The sequence below is a fragment of the Mauremys mutica genome, chromosome 7 (genome assembly GCF_020497125.1).
Source record: "Mauremys mutica isolate MM-2020 ecotype Southern chromosome 7, ASM2049712v1, whole genome shotgun sequence".
Lineage (NCBI taxonomy): Eukaryota > Metazoa > Chordata > Testudines > Geoemydidae > Mauremys > Mauremys mutica.
The window spans coordinates 91,894,984-91,920,430 of NC_059078.1; the positions used below are offsets into that span (position 1 = coordinate 91,894,984).

Consider the following 25,447-nt stretch of genomic DNA (forward strand, 5'->3'; position numbering starts at 1 on the left):
GTACAGCACAGCATGTATATTTAGCTGTCATTAATGCAATACAGCAGAGGGAAATAAGGAGGCGAGCCAGCATCATGTGAACCAGCACCAAGTATACTGTGAACTAAACTGCTACAATATAATCACTGTTCCAAAGTTCTATGTAGCTATGACTTCAGCATCACTAAAGTCAACTACAATCTACCTATCTCTTAAGTGTAGCACAAGGGTATTGAGAGAAAAAAACAGAAGAAAGAAGGGTAGATTAGAAAAGGAAGCTTTTCATGTCTGTCATCTCTTCAGATCTAGATCTGAGTAAAAAAGTTACCATTTGCTTAGCCTTAATTAAATGAATGAATGGTCTTAATCTAAATGTCCACATCACAAAATCTGGGACCATGGTGGTACACTTGCTTGCATCCTTATCAAAGAGGTTATGGATTATATCGTTACCTATGGCTTTAAGGGTGGGGTGTGAGAGGCATAGACGCTGCAAATGCAGAGTGGGTCAGCGTGATGATACTGTCTCCAGCCCAGGTACCAGAAGGGCTGGGGTGTTGATAAAGGGCAGGTCCCATAGGAGAAGTCCCTTCCCCCTGGACTAGGTGGAGCAGCACACACCCTCCCACCCCTTTGAAGTGCTGTGATTTGGTTTACAAACCCCACACTACAAGGGGTTAAGGGATTATTTTGGGCTCTCATAGCCCTGCCCTGCCACACCTGCAGCAAATGCTCCACCTGCCGGAGGAATTAAAAGACAGTGAATTAGCTCATTTGGGTGGCAGAGTTGGAGGTGAGCAGACCTCCAGCTCACAATTCCAGCAGTGCAGAGGGAAGCCTAAAGGCTGTGATACAGTTGCCCAAAGGGGTCCTCCCTGAGGGGAGGGATGACCTACCCCAGAGACAACTAGAGAGGGAAATATCCTGTGGAGCTTGGACATTGGTAAACCCCTTTTACTTACTTTGGTTTGGATTTCCCCACTAGGCGAAAGGGGAGGGATCAGAGGAAGAGGCCCAGGGAGGAGAGACTTAAGCAGCCTTGGTTGCTTGGCCACTGGTAGCCCAAAGGGCTCTAGGTCAGAGTCCAGTGGAGTGGGAGGGCCTGAGCTCCCCTCCCCACAACCCCCTTTGCAATCAGGGGTTACAGTCGTGACCACCAGCCCACACTTCCCAACCAGACCCCCGAGTAAGGACTATTAAAGTGCCAAAATACCATGTTTAGTCGGGACCCACTGTGGGCATTGTGCTAGCCACTCCTTTCTCAGGAGGCAGGGGGAAAACATTCTCTCACCATCAGATTGGCCAAGGTGGAGTGGGGGAAGAGTTCCCCAAAGCAGGTTCAGAGGGGTCTCTGTTGCTGTGAGTGGGGAAGGGAGTTATATAATGAAGTTACAGCATCGTAGCCTAAGTGAAGGACAGATGTCCATTCACTGTCCTTCTGTATATTTCTCAATAAGGAGAGGATACAGTGACTGGATAAATGGTTTGGTAAGAGACTTAAAGGAGGTGTTTGTTAGAGGAACTGAAGGAGTGTGGGTTTCAGGGCTGCTGTGACTGGCATGGCAGGGAGCCTTTACAGTCCACCTGAACCCTCACTAGTCCCAGCAATGGATTGGTTGGGGACCAGGATGGAAAAAGTGGGGGATGGTGGAAGCCCTCTGGTAGATAATGAAATGATCGTAGAGTTACCCACATTCACTTGTATCTGCCCAGTAGTCCCAGACATCTAATTATAAAATTGCAGCCTGATTAAAACCACATCCAATGTCTCCTGTCCTTTTGGTGTAGCTGGACAATACTGCAGTAAGCCACTTCTAGTTGCAAAAAATGCTTTTTTTCTAATATGTGTTCGCAAAGCAGCATTGATCTACAAGGAAATGAATCTTTTAAAGAATAAATCACTTCAGAAATGTTTTATTATACATAGCCATTCACTGTCCTTCTGTATATTTCTTGGCTTCTAAATCACCAAACACACATTCTATAAAACATAATTTAGAGAATGGCATGTTCTATGATTGCTATCTCAGCAGGAAAAAAGTAATGATGATCTGCATGCTTTTGACCAAGGTTAAAGATGAGTTTGGGTAGTTATGGTTACATACTGTGATACAGAATGTCTTTCCAGACTTCACACTTATATTACAATTCATAATATTAGCACTTCTTTAAAAAATAAAAGGTCCCACACCACACTACTTGTTAAGTATTGAAAAGTCTTTAGTAGAACACACATTAATCCTTGTGTTCACAGCCAAAATCCTCTACATCTTTTTTAAACTAAAGCCAGAGGTTTTATTTGATATGTCTTGCCTACCATTCTTTAAGATAAATGCCTATGCCCTTAATCTGAAATAGTTTTTCACTTGTATCTTTTCATCTTGTAGCAAATCACTCTATGCTGAGATCTTTTTGAAATCAACATAGACTTGGCAAAGCCTTCACTAATTTAGTATTGCTTTTATTCACATGAAAGAAGGATCTTTCTTAAACCTGTTGGAGAAGTTGCTTTAACAGAATGCCTTTTGATGAGATGAAAGTAAATTTTGTATATTGGGTAGAATTGGCAATTTTTACCATTTTGCTAGCAGCAGAAAACAATGGTGCAGATTTCTTCTGTGCTTAACAAAAAACAAACTCCTGTATTTCCAGCACAGACAACTTACAATTGTCATGACACATTTGTATGGGCTGAATCTTAGACAGGTGATTATTAGTATTTAGGCTTAGAATGGAAAACTGTGGTGAGAGATGGAACTAGGAGTCTAGGACTATGAAAAAAGTGTGTGACTATTTAAATTGAGTACCAGCAGGTATGTATTTTTCTTGGTTTTAAATATGAGTAGGTTAAAAAATTCCATGTGCTAATTTGAGAGAGGAGAGAGAGAGAGAGAGATGTCAACATCTTTCTGGTAATAGATACAAAAGTATGCAATATTCCAGGTGCAGTTGTTTGAGAGAGAGAGAGAGAGAGAGAGAGAGTGTGTGTGTAAGTAACTGCCCTGCATTGATGATTTCCTTGTTTTTGATGATTTTGTCTATGCAACCCAAAATTGTATTGACCTTCTTTAGGTTTTTTTTTTTTAATTTTATTTTCCCCCCCAGCTATGTTTCACCGCAAGTTCAGGTCTAGATTTCTCTTCACTACTGCCAGAGGTGGGATTTTTCAAAAGCACCTAAGTAAGTTAGGAGGACAAATCCCATGTAATAAAAGTTAACAGGGCTTGTGCTCCTAATTCATTAAATGTTCATTTGAAAATCCATCTTAAATCTTTCAATATTACTGCTTCCAAGGTCTCTCCCTCACACTCAGTATCAATGTAATACAGATATGTGTTTGCATTCTTCCAAGTTAAATATTGAATTATTCCATTTGATCTTATCTTTGTAATCCTTTTATTTCCCTTTGCTGCTGCTGTTAATCATTTACATTGTGGTAGCACCTAGAGTCCTGAACCAGATCAGGGCCTCGATTGTGCTAGGTGCTGTACAGACATATGCTAAATAAAAGTCCCTGCCCTGAAGAGTCGACAGTCTAATTAGACAGGTCATAAAAGGAGGATGAGATAAGCAAGTGGGTAGGGAGGAGAGATTAACAAAATACTACAATACTTTAGGCCAAACTAGCTGTATTTGCTAGTCTTACCCAATCCGTAGCAATAATCACAACTTGTGCCATGTTGAGCTGTTGTCAGTTTCCTGTCTGCATCAAGGAAAAGGTGACTTCTTGCAGGAAGTGAGAGGAGAAGGTGGTGGCTTTATAGATTTTGCTCAGGAGCTTTTGCATTTATATTATGTTTCTGCTTGACAGGTGTTTGTGGCTCCTTTCAATTTTGTGCTATCTATAGATATGTCCCTTCTACTAGAACCCTAAGGAGCTGTATTTAATTTGTATCAGATAACAGAGGAGTAGCAGTATCAATAAAGGCAGGGTTAGAGACCAGGTTTGAAAATGCAGCAAGGTCTTATTTCTAGTTGTAGTTGGCCTTCTTTTCAGGGCTGATGGCTAATTTTCCCAGTAATACTGCAACTGTCAACCACATTACAGACACTGTGTAGTGTGGTTTATGCACATCTGGTTGTCACTGGAGATTGTTGAACCTGCAGCCCATGTGCTACAAGGAGCAAAGGGAGAAATGTAGAACATGAAATACTGGATTCTTTGGAGCTAATTGAGGACATTTCTATCCCCCACAGTGGTGGATTATCAGGCTTTGATTTCTTCAGGTCCAGGAACAAGCAAGTTGTGTTCCTGAACGGGAGGAGGGTTCACATTTCTGAGCCTAATGGTGATGGATGTCAGGTAGGAGGGCAAAGAGTTTGGAGCATGGGGGAAGGGGGATACGCATGCCAGGGTGAAGTTGTTCTGAGCTATGAAGAGGTTAAGCAGCAGGAGGATGGATTCTCAGCCTAAAGGGATAGGTGTTTGTATATCTGGGATAGAGAGGTATTTCTAAGCTGGGGAATTTGGGGAGGTTCTGAGCTTGGAGAGGAATGGGCTGGGATTGGCAAATTGATTGCAGGGGGGGAAATGAGAATATAGGTGGATGTATGGAGTTGCATGGCAGGGAAAGAGTTTGATTGGATGGGAGAAAGTTGGGACTAGGAGAGAATCATGAAGAATTGTTGGATAAATACTATTTTCTCCTACCTTATCCTTTAAAGCAGTGTTTCCCAAACTTGGGACGCTGCTTGCGTAGGGAAAGCCCCTGTCGGGCCAGGCCGGTTTGTTTACCTGCCGCGTCTGCAGATTCGGCCGATCGTGGCTCCCACTAGCTGCGGTTCGCTGCTCCAGGCCAATGGGAGCTGCTGGAAGCAGCAGCCAGTACATCCTCAGCCCACGCTGCTTCTAGCAGTTCCCATTGGCCTGGAGCGGCAAACTGCAGCCATTGGGAGCTGCGATTGGCTGGACCTGAGGACGCGTCAGGTAAACAAACTGGCTTAGCCCGCCAGGGGCTTTCCCTACACAAGTGGTGTCTCAAGTTTAGGACACATTGCTTTAAAGTAAGGTGTCCCATTTTTACATTCTGAAAGCTGGAGGTGGTGTGAGAGTGAGGGAGAAGAGTCCATTTTTCCTTATTCTCAACTAAAACGCTAATCTTTGACATCCCTAACCAGTGTTTGTTTTCATTTTGATCAAGCTACTGAGATGTGTGTGTCTGGGGTATTGGGCAAGGAGAGCATTGTGCTAGCTGCAACCCCACTAATTATTCTGGATACCAGTCATCTTTGCTCTTGTCTCATTGATCAAAAGCACCATAGGCCGTAACTGATCTTTCAAACACTTAAATGAAAAGATTCCTCTGAATCCTTGAATCCACCATGGACATAGGCTGATAAAACTAGTGCATTCTCTTACTTGTTTGCAGTACATGTAGTTGTATGAAAATCACATATCTCCCACTAAGATCAGTCGTATAAATCATTTCTTTCTGTACCCAGAGGGCACGAATGATCAGTTTCAACATTGATTTTGACATATGCTCAATACACATAGCATTGGTAGTGTTTTACTCACTTTCCTACTGCCTCCCGTTTCTCAGTATTAACTATTTGTGCAACCCAGAGGGAGAATGTGGTGGCAAGTCAGAGTTAACACTAGCAGATTTTTTTTCCTCTTCTCCTCCCATAGGTTCTTCCACAAGAAGGGGGCATAAGGTCTTATGACGCTGAATATTTTTGAACCTCAGAACTCTTTTTAGTATTTGAAAAGTACCCTTTGATATTCAATGGGGCAGTAACAGTTTGATAGTTGATTAGTTTTGTCCTATTACAGTTCTGAGAATAGGAAGAATGGCAAAAGAGCTTTCTGGCTTTTTAATTTTTAAACTGTTTTAAATACTTTTATTTTTATCAGTCATGTTCCTTATCCAGACAGTCTCTTATTTCTGAGTAATTAAATGAAATAGTTATTGATGATGGTAATGTATATAATACTGTAAAATGCACACAGTGCTTTACAAACAGAGTAGAAGATGTTCTCTGCCCCAGGGAGCTGTCCAACTGAGAGACAGGACAGAAGTTCAGCTAAGGGAGGGAGTAGTGAGAGAGAGGTACAAAGAATCCCTTTTAAAAAATTAAGGATTGATTTGAAGGAGTGGGTCAGGGTGCATAGTTGGCAAGAACTGGGAGTTGAGTCTAAGCATAGGGATCTGTATGAAGCTAAGAGTGAGAGAAGGAAACAAAAAAAACTCCTTAAGTAGAAAAATGTGGGAGGAACAAAGGGAATGAAAGAAGGATGAGGAGACAATGGCAGATATTAAAGGTGTATATCAAGCTCTTAAATTTCATATTGTAAAGACTGAAGCAATGACCAGAGGTAGAGGGTTGACATATCAAAGCAGCAGAAAAGGAGGGGGTTTTATCAATAGTGATTTTTGGTTCTGCTGGAGAAGGCAGAATTGAAAGACAAAGACCCTCAATAGGAGAAACTACTTGTAATGAAGAGAGATGGTCAAGGCATAAAAAGGGTTTTAGCAGTAAGGAATAGATAGGAAAGGTGCATTTTTGGTAATGTTTATTCAGGAAGAAACAGTAGGACCAGCAAGAATTTAGACATGATGGGAGAAGTAGAGTGTGGACTTGAAAATGACAAGGAAGCTGCAAGCCTGAGTGATGGGGAGGCAAATAGATGAGTCAATAGAGAACCAATAAGTGGAACGATATTGGAAAGAAAAATAAACCTTACTTGAAGGATATGGGGCTGATCTGTAATAGTTTATGAATACTGTGTATTTCCTGGCAGTTAGAATAGTACAGTTATGACTATATTGGGTTATTGAAATGTGTACTGTATACACATGCTTGTTTAGTTTAATAGTGGAGTTGTTAGGAAACAGTCAAGACAGTAATGCAATGGTTCCAGAAAAGTAACCTCCACAGCAGGGTCATTGAGACAATGCCTAAGCTGCTAGCTGGAAAGATGCTACTTCCAGGCTCCAACCAAGATACAAGACTCATTCTCCTAAGGCAGGGAGCCAACACATCAGGAGGATTACAACTTAATTAGTTTTAAGATAGATCTGGACAAATTTGAGTGGGATTGTGTGACATGATTGCTTGTGGTGGTGGGTGGGGCAGGACCATCTGGAGATCCTTCCAGTTCATGTCTTATGTTCCTAAAAATATTATGCCTGAGGGCTTCAACGGGAACCAGAAAAGAAATCATCCCCCTCCAAAAATGTATTCTAGAGTTTGGGGTTTTTTTGGTTTTGTGTTGTGTTCCTCCTCTGAAGCATAGAGATGGTCACAGCTGGAGATGGGACACCGGACAGGGTGGGCTAGTGCTCTGAGATAGTACCAAGCGTTCTCTCTCGGGTGCATGGCTGGCTGGTTCTGGCTCACATGCTCAGGGTCTAACTGCCCACTATATGTGGAGTCAGGGTGGAATTTTCCTACAGGTCAGATTGGCAGAGAGCTTGATGGGGTTTTCCCTTCCTCTTCTTTTTGGTCAAGGGGTGTGTGCTGGCCACAGGGGACCTGAAAGGGCAGGTGGGCACACACAGCCAATAAAGAGGCAAACAAGGGAGATTTAGGCTGTATGAAGAGCCTTGATTAGAAAGAAGCTCACCTGTGAGGGAATAGGTGTGGGCTCCTATGAAGTCAGGAGGCTGGCAATAGGGTAGAGCTAGGCTGTTGTAATGTTATGGTGGTTGATGGTAATTCTTTATTTTTATTTTCACATCACAGAGGGGAAATATACTTACCTTGGGACCAATGCTATTTCTGCCCCCCCCCCTTTTTTTTTTGTCCTTCCACATTCTCTTTCCTCTGTTTCTTTCTTGTAATTTTTCTTTGACAGCATTCTTCCCTTTTCATTGCCATCCCTTCAGCAACTTCCAGTCTCCCCTGTCCCTATCAATGGACTTGACTCCACCCCTTTTCCTATTCCAACTACTGAGAAAATCAGTGAAAGGAGAACAAGTAGGAAATTTGATTCATGTTAACAGAAGATTTCAAAATATATCTTGTAACTCAAATTTCTTCAAATGATTGTAGTTGTGTACAAAGTAGTTTGATTTATAGTTAAAGAAGAATGTTCCTACTAGTATATAAAACTGTGGTGCACAGTATAGCTTTTTGGAATCAGTGGCAATGTAAAATGTATCTTTTCTGTGTTACAAAACATTACTGAATGTATTTCTATAAATTCTGTGCGACAGACATGCATTTGTCTCCACAATGCAGCCATTTCCCCCCATACATTGATGTATCTGTTTTTCTTTCTATCCGTCTGTTTCTCTCTCCTCTTAGTCTGTATTTCCAAATCAAATTTTGCTCTGACCATCTATTGGTGTAACTAATTACACAATCTGGCCATCCCTTACTAACCTATCACGTTGTATACACTTTTGTTTTTAGAATTACTATAATTTCATTTTGCAATATAAGAAGTTAGATTTGATTACAGTGAAAAGTGAACAGTCATGTCTTCAATTGTTCAGTATGGGATACATTTTATAGCTTTTTTTTAATTCAGTGTAGAATGGGACTTTATATGCAAAAGGGTTTTTGATCAAACCTAATTGATTCAGCAGAAGTTTGATGACTAACAAGGAGATGATAGAATTTGCAGTATAAAATTTACAAAGCATTTAAAATATGTAACTTAGTTCATATATATCTTTTGGTAGATTAAAGGTGAGGAGCCTCCAATTGTCATAATATGAACTAATAGTGCATGGCTTTGTGCATACATAGCATGTCTGAATGCCACTCAACGTTCTTATTAGCTGAAATTATCTTTTCTTCAAATGTTTTGTTCAACAACGTACTTGTGCCAATACAAGTCCAAAAGGTCGATCTTATTAGAATATATTCATCACTATCTTTCTCCTTCAGCTATACAGTCTTATAAGGTATGTAGTACAGGGAATAACATGTGCTCATAATACAATAAGATGGAAGAATAACACATTTATTTCCAAGTACACAGAGAAGCTCAGAAACCTGATTCCGCCCCCAAACTTCTATTGTAGTAATGACTGTTGCAGATCATGCAGTGTAGTACCAAAGACTGAAATGCAGATGCCTGATAAACACTTCTCAAGGAGAAACCAAATGTGAAAATAATTTTAAGCAGTCTTCTTTAGAGTATTAACTTCATGGTGAAGAGATAGGGTATATCTGAAGTTAAGAGCTCACAGTGAAAGAGGAACTGCAGTTTGCTTCTTGTGCTAGACTTTAACCTTGAACTTCTTACAAATCCTGGCACTGATTTGTGGTGCTCTGTATAAAGATTTGTCAGTACATCCATTATGAGCATCACTTCAGTATTTTGTCTTAAATTAGAAGAAAAATAAAGACATTTTTTTTTAAATTGAGTGATTGACACTTTTTTTACAAAATTTATATGATGCATTCATATTAAATGTATGTGTATATTTTCCTACTTAAATCATCAATTCTGTCCCCAAATTCCATATTAATGTAATAGGTTAGTTGCCTTTCACCTAAAGATATTCAGAATTCAGTTTCTCTTAGATCTCAAATTAAAATACATTTGGTTTCCATCTGATTCTTAGTGGATTTTTGCCCAGCTTCAGATAGTAAACTAAACAAAATGGATGTAAATAGTATTGCACCCTGTTATCATATTGCAGATATCACTTCTACTTTCCCCAGCATCTTAGAATATCTTCACCTTTCAATAATTTTACTAAAAGCTAACTTACATTTGAGCTGAATATGAACACATTTTGAGGGTAAACATTTAAACACTATGGTATTTACATATGGGAGGCAACATTCTGCTATCAATTGAACCAATGGCAAAATTGAGGGAGGAGAAAACAGTGATACTCTTTCAAGGTCTACCCATTTGAAAATACTGTTTTCATTGGGCTTGGCTCCCCTTGGGTAGGGGCTGTGTGCACTTATTGGCTCTGCTGGTTTCCTTAGTTCCCTTAGGTGAGGCTTGAATGTACTCTGGTTTCTGTACCTGCTGTCTGGCTTGTTGATGGCAGAGGCACATAATGGGTTCGGGGGGAGGAAGACAGGAAATGCTCATTGCACCAAGGTGAGGTGTCTGTCACGGTAGTTTGTGCACATTTTTTGTAATACAATCCTCTTTCTTCTTCATAGGGTTTGATCAGCAATGAAATGGCTAAATAGTGACGTTTAAATTATCATTGTTAGGTATCTGACAATGCACTGTGGAAAAATGAGAGAGTTTGAAGCAATAGTGCTGAAAGGTCTGAACTATCTGCAAACTCAGGCAGACTTTACTGTTTTGTTTATACTTGGTTCATATTTTGAAAGTTTTATTCACAACTCTGAGGGCTTAGGGACATAGTATTTTTCAATTATAGCTTAAGTTTTGGAGGAAAGAAAAAATTCTCTCTCTCCCAGAAAACTAATCCAGGTTACTAAACTACCTTGAGATGGTCTATTTCAAGACCTGAATTTATACCTCTTGATTTCAAAGAAAATAAAGGTCAGTTATGTAAGGGAGAATGTTTCCAAACTTGGCTTCCTACATCCGATCCATGCCCGTCAGGATAGAATCACCAGTAGAATGTCAGTGGGAACAGTGGAAGCTAGCCAAACACTGTGGATGTTGTAAAACATGCTGTCAATTAATTTGTTAGTGATATGGGCAGGGCATAAATTTGTGGTCCAGATGCAGCTGTGGTCTTTGTACATGTGTAGTTACATACAACTAAAAACACATGGCTGAGATTTTTTTTTAAAGAAACAAAACATCTGATGATTTCTTCCACATTCTGGATGTTGTGGTCCTAACTCCCCCTCCCCCCTTTTTATTTTTTAGGCTTATGGACTGTTTGATAAGGAATATAGGGAATATAGAGTGCAATAATAGTCTTCCAGTCACTGGTCTATTCATGATTCAGTGCACTACAGCAGGAAACATGCAATTGGTAGGCATGGGAGGGCCTTTGAAAATTTCACAACAAAAAATCATGAATTTGTTCCACACAGATTTCTAATACTCAACATTACATTTTCCACAAAACTTTACAGTCATGTGTACATATGTATTTTGGAGACCAGTTTCTGAAATCTACTTTTGCTGTCATACTTCACACATCTGAAATCTCATACAGAAATATCATTGGCCTAAGAAGGAACAGATACAGTCGTTCAGACACCCTACCTCTATCAGGGCAAAAGTAGCCAAGGATGAAAGTGCTTTCACTTCTATACCTAGCCTTTCACCCTCTAAACTAGAGCAGAAGATCAAATTGAGACAATAAGGTGTTGGCAGTTTCAAGAAGGGGAACAAATACTGGATCTTTCTTTGGAGGAGGGGAATGCAATGGCCCAGAGATGTAGTCGTCTTTCTTTTGGTGCTTGTCTAACACAATATCATAGAATCTCAGGGTTGGAAGGGACCTCAGGAGGTCATCTAGTCCAACCTCCTGCTCAAAGCAGGATCATCCCAGCCAGGGCTTTGTCAAGCCTGACCTTAAAAACTTCTAAGGAAAGAGATTCCACCACCTCCCTAGGTAACCCATTCCAGTGCTTCACCAGTCTACTAGTGAAAAAGTTTTTCCTAATGTCCAGCCTAAACCTCCCCCTCTGCAACTTGAGACCATTACTCCTTCTTCTGTCATCTTCTACCACTGAGAACAGTCTAGATCCATCCTGTTTGGAACCCCCTTTCAGGTAGTTGAAAGCAGCTATCAAATCCCCCCTCATTCTTCTCTTCTGCAGGCTAAACAATCCCAGTTCCCTCAGCCTCTCCTCGTAAGTCGTGCTCCAGCCCCCTAATCATTTTTGTTGCCCTCCGCTGGACTCTTTCCAATAAATCATCTGGGCAGTCAAAAAACTGATGTGGATTTATGAAATTATCCTCTAACAAAGACACTTTTAAATGAAATTTCCAGGTAACCCAATTTTGTGATAGGGTTGTGCATTTTTCTTTCCATTAAATATATAAATATTTATAATAAAGAAACTAGCTTCAAATAATCAAGCTCACTAAATGTACCCAAACATGCAATGCCTAGATACATACAAACTGCTCCTCTGACTGGTTTCTTACAGCTTCTAAAACATAGAACAAGATGAGTGCCACAGGAGTTCTCAAGCTAGTTAAAGGGATACTACCCTATTTCTCCTATACCCTCTAATTTGTAAATACAAAAATATATCAACATAAACATTTTACCCCAGCCTTGTTAAGAAGCATAATTAGATGAATTAAAACCCTGGTTCTAGAATGAGGGTTTTTTAAAGTGTGACTATGCTTAAAAACTGGGAGCTGGTTTTTGTTGTTTGGTATTTGAACTGCCTCCTTCAAGAATGTGTGTTCAATAACATTTTTCAACTGTTGCTAATGTTGTTATGGATAATACAAAAGCCTTACCACCACAAAGCCTGGAGAGAGACCTACTTTAATCAAACGTACCACGTTTTATTACTGCAGAATTAGAGGAGGTGGAGCTATTGCTGTATGAGAGAGTAAAAGATTTAGTTAGCTATCTCAGTGGTACTGCTAAATAGATGATGGTACCAACTGAAGTGTACAGTACTGTCTGTTTTATAATTCCAGGGAGCTGGCAATTATTCATAGGGATTGATTGATAAGGTTTACTCTTTCTCCTTTTGAAGGCGGTGTTGTGCAGCAAAGGAAGTTAGCTTTCAGTTCAATTTTTTTCACTTTAGCCAATACTAAACAGACCTCAGAAGTAGCACATTTTTAAAGTTGATGAGTCGAGTGTTGCCTTGTAGACACTTCTGCTTATTAGTTTGTAAGCTGAATATGTCCCTTATAAAAATGACATGATATTACAATCAGGCTGATAATTGATAGGTCGTGTTTTTTTGTCAGTTTTTTAGTTTATTTTGTGTGTATGTACAGACTGCTATAAGGTCTTTTTTTTTTTTTTTAAATAAAGGAAAAGGGCCTTATCACAGGAAATTTCAAGTGTCGCACACATTCAAATCTGAGGAAAGACTATGTATATTTTAAGAGTATACTATAAAATGCATGTATGTATGAAAGCTATCTACTTGTATGTTTGTGGTAGATGTACACGTCTTCACAAAATAAGTGGGTTTTTCCCTTTCCAGTTTCTATGTCTTTTCATGTTTGTTCATAACCATTTAATTACACTACATTTTTTGCGTTCAATATTTGTTTTTAATTTTCAACTCAGATTCTACATGACCTATTTAGAAATAGAGCCACTTTATTTCAACAAATGTGCTATACCAGAATACTGCAGTGCTTTCTCTCTCTCTATAATTTTTTCTTTTGTGCAACAGCAGCCTAAGAAAATTGTTGACTGAAAGCAAAGAAATAAGTCATTTTTTAAAAAAAGTGGACATTCTTTAGGCATAGGGATTCTCATATTTAAAAATGGTTTTCAGAATTTTGGTGAGCTGGCTTTCACTTGCTTCTCTTTTATTTCTGTGTATGCGTGTGTTTGGTTTTCATTTAAGATAGTATCTCTGTGATTTTAAATATAGCTCCAATGCCTGTGGTGTAAGGAAATTAGAAATGTGACACAGTGATACATTGGTGTATTTTTGAAATCATACACACTCAGAAGTAACCATCCATCTATTCACACTGCACTTTTTAGTTTTATCGAGCATATTTACTGTAAATGTTAAATGTCTCATGTTAGCATAATAAACTGTATTTTAAAGTGTCATGTTTGAGTTGACTTTGTGCTTGCTTTGTTAGTTCTTTGGTCAAGTGCCATAAGAAAATATGCACATGAGAATATTTTTCTCTATCGTGGAAGTAGTGGCTGTTACCTGAAGTGTAGATGATGGGATACACTGGGAGACATTAGTTATAAATCAAACCAATGCTCCTTATGAAATGTTCTGATTTATGAATGTAAGATTTACTTTTCCAAACTTGCTATAATTTATCTCCAACATGGCAATGTTCTGAAAGAAAATGAAATGCATCCACACTGTGCACTTGAGGTAAAGACCTTGATGTAATATTAATCAATACCACTGTCTTCTAGGAAGATGGGGACATAATTCACCTGACACACTTGAAGCAGCTGTCATTTGGCTAGCTGACAGAGAGACAAGACAATAAGGTAAGTAGAACCCATTGTTTTGTTAATATAGAATGTTTGTTTATTTTTCCTTGTTCTCTGGCTAAATAATACAAATTATTTCAGGATGGGTTTTAGCTGCTTATGAATATTGGCTTTAGATAATGTTGCCCCTGTATCATTGATCTAGATGATAACAAGTATTATCCAAGATGAAAGAAGTTTTAGTATAAAATTTTATAAAAGCAGTTGTTTGTCTCCAGAGATGTGAAGTACCAGTTGTTTTTCCTCTTATACATTTTTAAGAAGCAATTCTATTATCCAGTTTAGATTTATTCTTCTTCACTCATTGCCTCATTCTGTTGGAAGACATTTTTGGCAGTAAAGTAGTAGACCCATCAAATCTATCATGACATGTCAAAGATCTGTCAGATCGATGGATCTTTTTGCACTTTGCTGTTTCAGAAAAACATAGCTGAGCATTATAGGCAGAAGTTTGACAGTTTTGAGATGAAAATCAATCTTCTAGTTGTTGTTTCTGAACTAAGGCTTATGCTGTGATTACAGAAGCAATGGCTATAAAATGTTTGGGGATACAAAATGAGAACAAACATTTAGATAAAATTTTGACAGATGTTGTCTTACTGTAACATAAACAGTGGAAACAATGCTATAAGAGATGTTCAAAGTTAAGAAAAATGAATCACTGGCTTGCTGCTACTGTAAACATGTAAAAATGCAATATACACCTCTGTACAGTTACTTAAGGGTAGAGAAATTAAACTTTAGTCCAATCAATGGCAAACTACTGTATAGTACTGTGATACAGCATGGCCAGAGGGCAGCAGGAGAGGGTTAGAAGGGAACCTTATTCCCTGTAAGGGAAGAAAGTTTGCTATAGATTAACTAGAGCACCTGAAGCCAATTAGAGCACCTGCAGTCAGTCACATGATGATAAACCCTGCTTCAATCAGACAGTGTTGGAGTTGGAGCAGAGAGGATTGGTGTTGGAGCAGAGAACAGTTTGAAGGGAAGCAGAGGACAGTTTGGAGAAGTGCTGCGGTGGGCTAAGAAGTCCAAGACCCTAGGTAAAGGGACTCCTGGCTTGTACAGAGGGAGGGCAGGAAGCCTCCGCAAGCTGAAGGGCAGGAGAGGGAAGTAGCCCAGGGGAAGAAACCATCAGTTCAAGTGGTTCACCACTATCCTCAGGGCCCCTGGGCTGGGACCTGGAGTAGAGGGCAGGCCCAGGTCCCTCCCTCTCCACTCCCCTCCTCTAGGACACTAGTGGGGCAGTTAATATTCCAATTCAGGGGCAAGAAATGGCGCCCTGAACCCCCCCCCCCCAAGAAGAGAAAGCACGAGACCCATCATAATAGTGCTGGCAATTTGCCACAATACATTTAGCAGGGGGACAATGTCAAAGGTTTAATGGATGAAAGTGGCTGTTAAAAAGTCCTTTCTTAGACTCTTAAAGTATGAAAGGTGCTTTATGAATCTTAAACTGGGAAATTATTATTTTGCTGGGGATTGGCTGAAACCTTGATTAAGCTGGTGACTGTAACAACTTCTCTTCATTCTCACTATATAAAAGAAACAAGTAAGCTGCTGTTGGAGTAAAATATCTGAAACAATAGGCACCATGAGCCAGAATGCAGGCCACACTTAAGGTCAGTCAGGACTGAGCTATGTGGGTGGAGGGTTTTCCTTGGAGGTAAAATCCAGAGGGCTTGGTATTGTTTGGTTGGGGAGGTGGGGAGATGAGAGAGGGAGATGCAGCCAGAAACACCAGAGAAACAGACAGAGAAGGTAATGGACAGCCAGAGAAGTACTTGAAGTGTGACCTCAAGAGAAGGCTAAGAGAGAGCTTTTGGGTTAGAGTGCTGGCTGGAAAAAGGGGCTTGGAGTCTTGAGTGAGGAAACTCTTTGTAGTCCTACTGTGTTCAGGGAAATAGGACATTGTGTACATTCTTTGCATCACAGAAATACCACACTCCATTGGAAGAGACACCAATGGAAATGACCAGTGCTTAATTTGTAATGAAAGAGGTGCTGGGGCTCAAGCAATTTTCTTTTTATATTCATAACTGATGCAGCAAATCCAGAGGTGCTGGGGCTATGAACTGCCAAGCCTAGAGGTGCTGGGGCTCAGCCCTGGCAAACCCTGGGACAAATTAAGCACTGGAAACACACAATACCTTGAATATTGGCTGACCCCTCATGTCAAAAGGGGTAACATTATACTGAAAGTGGTGGTGTTTTCTGAGAATATAAGAGACAGATCATCTCCATATATGTATAGATATAATGACCCTCAGCTCTCCTTAATTTTTTTATTCTTCTTAATTTTGTTAAAGTTCCTTCAGAACAAATTTGAATGCCATTATATATTTTAAATGAACTAAAACAAAGTTAAGGTAATCAGATGCCCTAGTATCAAAGTATGAGATTAAACACCAGATCAATGGATAGAAAGATTCAGGCAGAGACAGAATTCACAGTGACTATAGGTGTCATACTACAGCGGCATCATTGTTATAAAAGTGACTGAATGTTTTCCAATTTTTTTTAAAAGGTCAATGATAATGCAACATTTATGGTTGCACATTTAAAAAATATCGTAAAAAGTAAGGCGATCCAGAAGTTAATATCAAAATTTTCAACCTGGGTACCTGGAAACCATATGTGAGCATATACGTAAAAATGACCTGATAGTTTGAACTTGCTTTTGTTGTTGTTGTTGTTGTTTGTTGTTTTTGTTTTGTTTTGTGGTTTTTTGTGTGTTAGGGGGTTTTTTTAGGGTGGAGGGGGAAATTTAAAGGTGCTGACTACTGGCCTCTGCAAACAGAGGCAGTCATCCTCAACAGCACTATCTTCATGCCAAATTTTAAGACATTTATTTAGACCTCTTGGAATGTGGCTATAATAATTTTACGTTGCGCTTTCAGCTCTAAAAACAAAGGGATTTTGTTCAAATATTTTTAAAAAATCACCTTTGGGAAGACCAAACATTCCAGATGGTGAATATAGTTGAAAGTGAGGATTGTGTTGAATTGGAAGAAGAGGGGACACAATGGAAACTAGTTTTGCAATCTTAGTTAAAGAGATGCTGCTTGTATCTGGTGTATTAATATTATCATAGTACTAGTTTTAAATCAGAAATTTATCTTCAGAGTTTTTCATTTTAATCACTGCAATAGGCTAACATGCATTTTCAACACAAACTCTAATGTGTTTAATTAAATAATGTGACATGTAGTAGGTAGGACTCACGCCTTATTTTGCTAATGTTAACAATAAAAGGAAGTTAGCTAAATCCGTTTTCTCTATTTCCAAACTGAAGATATTAGGATTGAGAAACCCATTCCAATGTAGACTCCATTAACACAGATTGCCTTCAGCCCATTAAGCATTGTCATTAAGATGTTTTAAACAAGTGTTTGTTTTTAAAAGCTACATTGGAAAACTGAAAAAGAATTAAAAACCACTTTGGTTTCTAAAAGCATGTTTTCTGAGCCTTAAAAAAATGACTCTTCGTCTTTATTTTGTACACCAGGTCCTGCAGCAAACTTTACCTTTTTAAAACTCTAACTTCTCAACTCAGAGCTTTGTTCTTGCGAGATTCAGACTCAGTTCTACAGCATTCTAATTTTACAAATGTGTGTAAATCTATTATTTGATTTTTAGGTTACTGTTGCTATTAATGGAAATACAAAACATATAATCTCTTAGTGTTTCCTTTCACTGCTGTAACCATAAAAATCTGGAGTTGGTTATGTATACATCATGATATGGATACACAAACACATTTATTTCAAGTTTGTAACATGTCACATAATAAAGGTAGAGTCCCTGGAATAGTCTGTACAGCATTTTTATTTCATTTTATACATATGATTCTCAGAGCACAAAATCTCATACTTTATATTACAATGAATATTGAATAATACATTTAGTTGATGTGAACAAGCATGATGTGGTTATGTAATCTGTAAGTTTTTATCTTTGCCCCCCTCAACTTTCCATTTACAAATTCTCCAATTAATATACTTTCCAACAAAGAAACATCCTACTTCCCAGCTCCGTCATCTTTCAGTCTCCTGATGCCTGTGAGGAAAAGGTGGATTTTGCAACCTCTGGAAGAACAAAGAGGGAAGCCAATTATAGTGTCAAATTCCATACAAAGAACATATTTCCAGTGCCTGCCTCTTTTCCATGTAGACGGAGGTCTGCCTCGAGTGCTTCTGCTCATTTTAAATGGGACCAGGAAAGAGCCAGTCCATCAAGTAGCCAGACCCTTCATAAGTGAAAATCAGCATCTTAGAATTCACCACAAGGCCAGTGCAACTCTTGCAGTTGTGGTAGTGTGTGTCCCAGTGTACTGAACTGTTCAACAGGCAGGCAGCCACATTATGCTGTTTATCATTCTTCATTAGCTTGAATTTCAAAGTGGTCCCAAGGTGTATCTTTATTAAGAACTTTGTTTTGAGGTAGCAAGGACGTAGAAGATGGTAACAAAGTCCATTTTGAAAATAAAATACCACTCTTCGCACCAAATATAGATAGAGAATGTCGTTCTGCTACAGCAGCGATTTTGTTTTTCCAAATCAGCTCTGAATCAAATTATTACTCTGCCCCAACTGGATTGGACTTGCTCTGGCTGACAGTCTGGAAATCAGATACCACTGCACATAAGTTTCCTTTAGAATGGTCAGGCCAGGGCCGGCTCCAGACCCCAGCGCGCTTGGGGTGGCATTTTGCTGGCAGGGCGGCAGGCGGCTCCGGCGGACATGACTGCGGAAGCTCCACCGGAGCCGCGGGACCAGTGGACCCTCCACAGGCACATCTGCAAGAGGTCCCCCGGAGCTGCGGGACCGGCGACCGGCAGCGCGCCCCCTGCAGCGTGCCGCCTTGCTTGGGGCGGCCAGATTCCTAGAGCCGCCCCTGGGTCAGGCACTCTGCCCTTCCAAAGGAAAATCTTGATAATCTCCACCAACAATGAAACCATATAGCCTTGTCCTTCAAGGATCAGATTGGTTGGTAAAGGGCAAAAGTTGGTTATAGAAGCCTACCAAATTCATCACTAAAGCAGTTTGGCCGCTGAAGAGCTACTGAGAATGGAGTAAGAAAACAGGTCCTTCACCCCTGCAATAATGTACAGACTTCAAGTTGAAGAAGTTTGTCTAAAGCAAGAGGGTACTGTCACATATTCCACCTCTATATCAATGAGAAATATTAGATTCAGAGTGTGGCCAGTTGTGTAATTTCAGTCAAAAACACTTAGGATAATCTCTCAGTTCTTAGAGCATCCAAAAAAATCCTGAGTGGGACAGGAAACTTGTCTGTTCCGTGGACATTAGAATCATGAACCAATGTTAGCCTCTGTGCCTTCAAGTGTGTCAATGTAACCCACACACCTCCTGTATGTGGTGCTCTGTCCCTTCTAGTTGCACCAAGACCTCTTAGAGCAAGATTAATGAGTCTGCTCTACAGTCTTAGCTAAAGGCCATGTTGCTTTTAGCTCATGCAGTAGAGGCTCATGCAATTTAGCTCCAGAGGTCCCAGATTAGATCCTGCCCAGTGATGACCGGGGTCTGTTGGTTGTTACATCAGTACATAGAGGAACCAGATCGCCTCAGCCAAGGCTTCTTTGTTGCTGTTAGGCAATCATTAAACTAGTACTAGCACCATTTGTATCCCATTCTGGCAGACTCGTACCAGAGGGATGCACTGATTTGGATCTGTCATTGACATGGGTAACCTTATACCTGAAATTCAATACAAAAAGCATGGCCCCATTCCAGCCTGTCCTTTTTCATCACATATTGCATCCTGGGCCCAGCTGGAGTCAGATGCAGCAGTCAGGCAGTGTCAGTCAACTAAGATGCAAAGTTGGGGACCTCATCTTCAGTAAGATCACACATAGTCATAATTCTGACTGCATATGTTACTCTGAGTAGCATATAGCGAAGAGTCTATTCTATTCTATATAGGTTCTTACCCTAAGCTCATCACCATGGTATCTGAATTCTTTGTACTAGTGTATTAAGCAACGTGACTACACCTCTGTCACATCACATTTGGATTCAGTTTTAGCTTCTCCCTCTGCACACATGGGAGCTGATACCTGGTGCCACCAAGGGAACTGAGATTAAAAGACCTCAGTTTATGCCTTGTGTATATTCTCTTATGTCCTCTACTGAAAGCCATCACAAGGATCAAGGGGCCCAAGTCCCTTGCGACAGATTCTCCCACTTCAAACCATCCCATCTTCAGCATAATATACAGCATACTTCTATCTTCTGCATGGTGTACAGGCCACTGAAGCAATGCTGACACTGCAGCTGCATGTCTAAATAACCTCCAGTAGGGCTGAAATGGCCAACCAACCCATTAAAACACCAAAGCATCCCCATCTTGTCCTGATCACCAGGCCCACTGAAATTCTTCCTTTCTTCACATGATGATCAGTGCCATTGAAGCCTTGCCCTAAGTCAAGCCATATGCAGAGCTCCCGTTTATTTTAACAGCAATAAATGGTCATTCTTCAGATGCACACTTCTGGTGTAAACACACATTGAAATGAGAGACTGCATTATTTTAGGTTTAAAACTAGCTGCATTTTGTGAATAGTTCTGTGAATAGTTTTTGGCATATTTTCTGTCTCCCTTATCCTTTTATTTATTTTTCTATTTGCATTCCACATCAGACTAATTATTCATTTATGAAGTCCTTGAAAAAGTAAAGGTCCTCACATAAAGGACTGCAATCTACATCAGAAGAGTGCTATCCAAATTGTTGTACTATAATTAGCAACTTTATTGAGAGTGGCTGCCATTAGAAAGAAAATGTGTTTACTGCGCAGATAAGTGAATAGACAAACCTATTGCATGCCTGCTTTTCATTTTGAGAGGACAAGTACACTTAGTATGAAAGATGATGATAGCTTTTATATTAGTAAATTCAGTGTAATACCCAGAAAGCAACCACTATTAATTTTCTTTAGAAATATTTGCAGGTTGAGAGAACATGTTTGTATTGTGGAGAACAATACAATGCAATTGCAAACATTTTGACCTTCTAATCATTATTCTGAATTGTCTAATATGTTTTTGTGACAATGTTGAAAAAGAAATGCTGGGCTCAAAGCAGACAGCAATAATACATTGCGATGTGAGGCAGAATCAGAACTTTTGCCATTAGAGGATATTCGCAAATGCAAAAATGAAATACAGTATTAGTAACTTTTTTGTTGTTGGTAGAAGGCTTGTCTGATGTATGATGAAGAAAAAGAACTGAAGAAACTCATAGTAATAGACACATTAGGAGGTAGTTTAAGTAGTAAATAATAATTTCTTCTGGCTTGCACTCTAAATGGTCACCAAGCTGCCTGAAAGATCCAGACTCTGTATATTCATTTTGTAATTTGAATATATTTAGGTACATTAACTTTACAATGCTAGAGAAAAATGGCTTGGTTTTTTTTTTCTTACTCTTCTAGTATTGCATCACTGTAGTTATAAAAATTACTTCTAAGAGGTGGCTCTCAAAGATTATACCGAGATCTTACTCTGTCTAAACTCACAGTGACTTCAGTATCTGTATGGTGTACTAAGATTCTAAAGCTTAAAACTTTCATCAGCCCTAAAGGAAGTGAATGTTGGGGCGGGGTGGGAGGAAGTTGGAGAGGAAGGTGAAGTTTGGGGGATTTCAGGATTTATTTTCTAAAGCAGAAAATCTCCTGCGAAACAAGTAAAAACTTAAGGCTCCAGGACTATGCTCCTTCTGAGCATTCTTGTAACTAGCATGATAACTGTTAAACAGTTTTCAGAGTAGCAGCCGGGTTAGTCTGTATCCTCAAAAAGAACAGGAGTACTTGTGGCACCTTAGAAACTAACACATTGATTTGAGCATAAGCTTTTGTGGGCTACAGCCCACTTCATCGGATGCATAGAATAGAACATATAGTGAGGAGATATATCTATACTCTAAGAGGCTAGCTAATTAAGATGAGCTGTTATCAGCAGGAGGAAAAAAAACTTTTGTAGCGATAATCAAGATAGCCCATTTCAGACAGTTTGACAAGAAGGTGTGAGGATACTGCCAGCAAGAATGTCTTTGATTTATAGGCAGTCACAGACCTTGCTAATGCTCTTCACTCAGCCTAAATGGAAGAAGCAATTAAGTTCCTTTTATGAAGTAAGACAGCTAAACAATACAAGTCAGCTCCCAAGACACTGGATCACATGGGAAGGCCTGAGCAAGAACTCAATGAGAGGCTTCCCTCAGGCTTGAGTGCAAATTCAGAGGCTGTGGCATTGATTAGTTGCAACTGTGCTTGTCTATGTGGGTTTCAGAGGCAGAAGACAAAGAGTTGGCTAAGAAGCAATTGTGAGCATAGCCCTGAGAGGGAGCAGAGGCAGAACTCCTTGGTGCATAGGACTGGCTGGAAACAGAGTTGGGAAATTGTGAGAAAGGGAGCAAGGAAACTGCCTGCTCCTGCTTTTTTGTTTCTGTTGTGTTCAGGGACACAGGACTGTGTGTACAGTCTTTGTAAATAAACAGAATTGCATCAAAGAAATATCTGATTCTATCATAATTTCTCCTTTTTAATGAAAACATGACAAGGTTCAAATAGTGATTAATTGCTTGGGCCAAGGGGAAACACAAACATTTCTAAGAATTAAGACTTCAAGGAAAGAATGCTAGTTGAAAATTTGTATATGCTAGGTGTAACCCACACACCTTCTGGGTGTGGTGTTGTCCCATCTAGTGGTGCCAAGAGCACTTAGAGAGCAATTAATGAGTCTGCTGTACAGCCTTAGGCTATGGCTACACTTGCACTTCAAAGCGCTGCTGCGGCAGCGCTTTGAAGCGCTAAGTGTAGTCAAAGCGCCAGCGCTGGGAGAGAGCTCTCCCAGCGCTGTCCGTACTCCACCTCCCTGTGGGGAATAACGTACAGCGCTGGGAGCCGCGCTCCCAGCGCTGGGGCTTTGACCACACTGGCGCTTTGCAGCGCCGCAATTTGCAGCGCTGGAGAGGGTGTATTTTCACACCCTGCTGCAGCGCTGCAAATTTGCAAGTGTAGCCATGGCCTTAGTTAACAGCCAGTTGACTTTTAGCTCATGCGGTAGAGGCTCATGCACTAAGCTCCAGAGGTCCTAGATTTGATCATGGTCTGTCAGTGTTATATAGGCACTTAACTAATACATTCAGTCTCTCACGTATTGTCATCAGTATTTAGCAGTTTGTGAAAGTATTATAACAGTATTGAGAGGCGTGATTGTCTTTTTTTTTTCTTTCTCACTCTGTCAATATCCTAAAAAACGAATGTGTAAACTTGTCTTTTTTTGTTAAGCAGCGACAAAAAGCCAGAATGATTATGACCATTTAGATTACTTAGACATATACTTATTTCCCTGTGAGTAGATGCCTTTACTAACGTGGTAAACAAACACAATCTCTACTGTATAAATCTATTTCCCTTGCTGTAGTTTGGTTTATTAACAAAGAAAACAATAAGATCACCCTGAATCTTCTCTCTAGGCTTGTCTGCTCCTTCAAGAATATTCAGCCCACACCTAAGGTCCTTTTACCCCCAAGAACCACTCCATTTTCATGATATCCAAGTGAGGTAATGACAAACCTGGTGAGTGACTCAGCAGATCCTACATAACACTTTACCAGCAGGTTCAACACCTACTATAACTGGGTTGAATGTTGTAGCCAACAGTGCCAGCTTGTTACATTTTCCTTTTACTCACTTGCAATCCATTTTTGCAATTGTAGTGTGCTAATCTTTTATTTTTTTCCTTTTTTTTTTTCCTTCAGGTTTATGGTATAATCTCAATGCCACGTGGCTGCTTAGATTTCCTAACCTAGATGATAGTGCTATGAACATTCTGCTTCTTTTAATGGTGAATTGGTATAAGCAGAAGGGATGGCTTGTTTATCATCCCTATATCTAATTGAGTTGTTTGCCTATGGCATGTTCTCAGTGTAAATTTGACTGGGACCATAAAATGCAGAAACAATTTGCTTCTATAAGATAAATTCTGTTGTTGTGATTTTTTTTGGGTTTCCACAACTGAAAGTACTTAGTACTATTGATGAAATTAAATGAACAGTTTAACATAGAGAGCTTCAGATGTGAGATTATTAATAAAATATTAATATACTGCTTCATAAATTTTAAAGATAATATTTTTAGGGTGTTTTAAGAGATTGGCTGCTGTATTTTGTTTTACTTTTAACATTTTTCTTTCTAGCTAATCTAGGGTTTAATCCTGCAAGAGAGAGGTGGGTGGAGAAGAAAATGTGGCCAGAACAGCCAAATGGCTGCTCATAATCTTGTGAGTTGATTGGCAATACTTGGCACCAAAATAGTTCCATAAACACTGACTCTGCACACCACTTTGGCATGCTCTGAACACAGGCTCTATGCCATAGCTCCAAAAATTTTTCTTACTTCCCCATCCTCTTAAAACATGGCTTTTTCCCTTCACACTTGTGTCCAAATGTATGAGTGGTGTCCCTGGTTTGCTTTGTTTTGCCATGTTTTGCTCCATGCAGTATTGCCAGTACAGCTGCTGATTATGTGCATGAATCACTGAAGCCTAAGGGCTTGCAGGATTAAGCCCATATTTTGCAAATGTTTCAGCAATTATGCTTTGAGAATCTGTATGACATTTTGAATGTGTGTGTATATATTTATTATATTATTTGAGGTAGAATTATGCTAACTGATAAATGGAAACACTTGTAATTTGGGTATTATAAGATGCAATTAGATCCTTAAATGAAAGACTGAAATTGGCTGTACTCTTCACACTCAAATTCAAATTAGCATTACAACTTGTTTGACAAGAAACTTGACATGTATCTTCTACATTCTGTGGGTATCAGCCAAAAATTAAAGAAAGTCTTTATCTTGTAGTATAAACACTAGTAAGTCTACTAGGTTTTTATATCTGTGTACACAGACACACACACACACAATTTTTTCTGTGGCTTTTAAAACTTAATCAGAATTTTTTTTTTTTGTAGAATTGATTTAATCAGTTTCAATTTCATTGATCCATACTGAGCACATGCGAAGTAACTCTTATTAAAAGTTATCTAAAGATAGACTTCATTAAAAAATTATCCCATACTTGATATATCTGAAAGGTATTCTGATTCTTTAAAGGTCCAGAGCTAAAGCCAGGGGTGAAAGTAACATTCAACACTTACAGTACAGGGTCTCAGGCTGAAGGGACAGAGGTGGGGTATCAGTGTCCCCCAGCCAGTCCATCTGTGCTGCCTGCCTAGCTATTGTGTTGCCTGTTCAAAATGGTATTTTAGAATGAAAGATCTATTTATAAATTTATATTTACCATTTCCGTTCTTTGAATTAAAAGTAAATCCATTTGTGGAATTGGATCCTTAGCTGACTCAGCACAACACCAGCTTCAGATACATAAATACGATTATATACACTTTCA

The 25,447-nt window shown here is 39.5% G+C and overlaps 1 long non-coding RNA gene across 4 annotated transcripts in view; it reads left to right on the plus strand.

Moving 5' to 3' along the window:
* Positions 1-777: 777 nt before the first annotated feature.
* LOC123374957 overlaps positions 778-25,447 on the plus strand; it is a 282,723-nt gene continuing 258,053 nt past the window's right edge. For 3 of the 4 annotated variants that reach the window (XR_006581268.1, XR_006581266.1, XR_006581269.1), the window contains exons 1-2: positions 778-922; positions 13,932-14,009. This is a non-coding gene — a long non-coding RNA (uncharacterized LOC123374957). Of the gene's footprint in view, positions 923-13,931; positions 14,010-23,510; positions 23,600-25,447 lie in introns of those variants that run through there. The other variant, XR_006581267.1, reaches the window with a different exon arrangement.